Consider the following 3109-nt stretch of genomic DNA (forward strand, 5'->3'; position numbering starts at 1 on the left):
GTAGAATGAAGAGAGTCCCGGTGAGGGGGAAGAGCCGTGCTGGTGTGTCCAACAACAACAACAAGCGGCAGCGTGTGAAGAGTGTCACATGAAGAAGGAGACGAGGAAGAGGTTTGACTTAACTTCGCAGACATTTGGCGTTTCCGCATCCAGCTCGCCTCCTATTGGCTGTTGCCACTACTGGAAATCCCCAAACGTCACTTGGCTCCACGGTGTAACGTCTCAACAAACCTCGTCCCAAACGAATAACTACATGAATACGAGCTTCAAGCGTGTTCAAGTATATATCTAACACTTTTTGAGGGAGCTCTTCTACCCCGGCGCTTATTTTTCTGACATAGTTGTGGGCTGGTAGTCAGTGGCCAATCTGGTGACGTCATTTCACTGCGACTCCTTTTTTTATTTTTTTATTTTTTATTTTTTCAAATGATTTTTATGAAATGATATTAAATTATCATCTTTATTTTATAAACCTTCATTTATAAATTGCAACATTTAAAAACAATTGAGAAATAATAATAATAAAAACAAGTACAATAAACAGTACAAAACAGCGCCAGGGGGTTGTAAACTCAATAAAGTAACTAAAATAGAATGCAATAGGGGGGTGGGGAAAATTTGATTCGAATTCGAATCGCGATTCTCAAATTTTTTTTAATTTTTTTTTTAGCAGCAATACCATAACAATGCAATCCGATTCCAAAACCAAACCAGCAACACTCAGAATATATATATATATAAATGGGTTGTACTTGTATAGCGCTTTTCTACCTTCAAGGTACTCAAAGCGCTTTGACACTACTTCCACATTTACCCATTCACACACACATTCACACACTGATGGAGGGAGCTGCCATGCAAGGCGCTAACCAGCACCCATCAGGAGCAAGGGTGAAGTGTCTTGCTCAGGACACAACGGACATGACGAGGTTGGTACTAGGTGGGGATTGAACCAGGGACCCTCGGGTCGCGCACGGCCATTCTTCCACTGCGCCACGCCGTCCCTCTATATATATATATATATATATATATATATATATATATATATATATATATATATATATATATATATATATATATATATATATATATATATATATATATATATATATATATATATATATATATATATATATATATATATATATATAAAAAATTAAAAAAAAATCTCCTGACGATTGAGGGTACCCCCCTCATGAAACAGGCCTGTAGAGATGAAATAGTCTTGTGATTTTTTTCCCCACACATACATATATTGCGCTCTACTACGGTATCGAGCACTATTTTTTGGATAACCTTATTAAGACATATATATATATATATATATATATATATATATATATATATATATATGTATATATATATATATATATCTGTCAGTTTAGGCTATATATATATATATATATATATATATATATATATATATATATATATATATATATATATATATGTGTTGGCCCTGCGATGAGGAGGCGACTTGTCCAGGGTGTACACCGCCTTCCGCCCGATTGTAGCTGAGATAGGCTCCAGCACCCCCCGCGACCCCAAAAGGGAATAAGCGGTAGAAAATGGATGGATGGATGGATGGATATATATATATATATATATATATATATATATATATATATATATATATATATATATATATATATATATATATATATATAACGTATCTCGTTCCTTCCACATGCACGTCTTCCCCCATAGACATGTTATAAGTAGACGCAGCATTGGCTGCTGTGAAGTGGTGATGAGGAGCCGGCGAGCAGCCTAAACTGACAGTTGACAGGTAGAAAACAAAGATGCTAAACTGACAGATGACAGGTAGAAAACAAAGATGGTGTTCAGCGTTTTCCTGCTCAAATGAACGGACTGTTGAAAATAGGAATCGGGGGATTACTTTTCACAAGTAAGCTTTAACATTAACGTATTATTGGTTGTATTTTGGGAAAAGTGCATATTGTATATAGTTCTCTGCAAACCTATAGTGGCATCATGCCTTCAGTGTGCATATTGTATATAGTTCTCTGCAAACCTATGAAATGTTTTGTCTTCATTATTTTTGTCAGAATGCACCAGAATGCTTCATTTGTATGTGAAAATCACAAAGAAATCTTCTGGGGGAGGATGACCCCCCTACAGGGGCTTGGTTTACAAACTTTCAGCCCCACCTAAAACAAAATTCACCAGCCGCCACTGATTATGATGCATTCTCATTTTAGGCAAAGTATAAGACAATACTTTCTTAACAGTATAATTGTAACCAGGAATACGTCTTCAAGTAACAATATTCAAATACTAACATTGTTGGGTAAGACAGGATTTGGTTTTATTCTGAATCCAGTAAAACAGATTGGTGGTTTTAGTTATAAAGACTTTCAGGTGTTTATATATGTTTATGTTGAAGTATTTGGCAGACGCTTTTATCCAAAGCGACATACATAAAAAATACATATAAAACAATCACTGTAAACATGATCATTTAAGGGAAGAATGTAATACAAAATATCAATACAAAGTGTCAAGACAGAATAAACTCTCTGCTGCTGCAGCAACAGAGATACAGTCTGTAAGATACATAGATATCTAATGTATTCATACATTGTTTATGTAGGATATACGCATGTATCGCGACCTGAGGGTCCCTGGTTCAATCCCCACCTAGTACCAACCTCGTCATGTCCGTTGTGTCCTGAGCAAGACACTTCACCCTTGCTCCTGATGGGTGCTGGTTAGCGCCTTGCATGGCAGCTCCCTCCATCAGTGTGTGAATGTGTGTGTGAATGGGTAAATGTGGAAGTAGTGTCAAAGCGCTTTGAGTACCTTGAAGGTAGAAAAGCGCTATACAAGTACAACCCATTTATCATTTATTATTATATAACCTAATCATATTGTTTCTTCAATTTAAAAATAGCTGACCATTTTTTCCCCTTCTCTGGGATTATACTCTCAGTTATACTGCGTCTACTTATAAGTAGACATTTTACTGCGACTCCTTATATTTTTGTATTTTTTTTAATATTTTTTGTATTTTTTTTTTATTTTAAATGATGTTTATGAAATGATATTAAAGGATAATTGTAATTTTATAAACCTTCATTTATAAATT

At 35.3% G+C, this 3109-nt stretch overlaps 1 protein-coding gene across 2 annotated transcripts in view; it reads right to left on the reverse strand.

Moving 5' to 3' along the window:
• relb (v-rel avian reticuloendotheliosis viral oncogene homolog B) overlaps positions 1-340 on the reverse strand; it is a 38136-nt gene extending 37796 nt beyond the window's left edge. For both annotated transcript variants that reach the window (XM_061973027.2, XM_061973026.2), the window contains exon 1: positions 1-340. This exon is cut by the window's left edge and continues 67 nt beyond it. The gene's annotated coding sequence lies outside the window, so the exon portion shown is untranslated.
• Between the last annotated feature and the right edge of the window lie 2769 nt (positions 341-3109).

This window comes from Nerophis lumbriciformis, linkage group LG17 (genome assembly GCF_033978685.3).
Source record: "Nerophis lumbriciformis linkage group LG17, RoL_Nlum_v2.1, whole genome shotgun sequence".
Lineage (NCBI taxonomy): Eukaryota > Metazoa > Chordata > Actinopteri > Syngnathiformes > Syngnathidae > Nerophis > Nerophis lumbriciformis.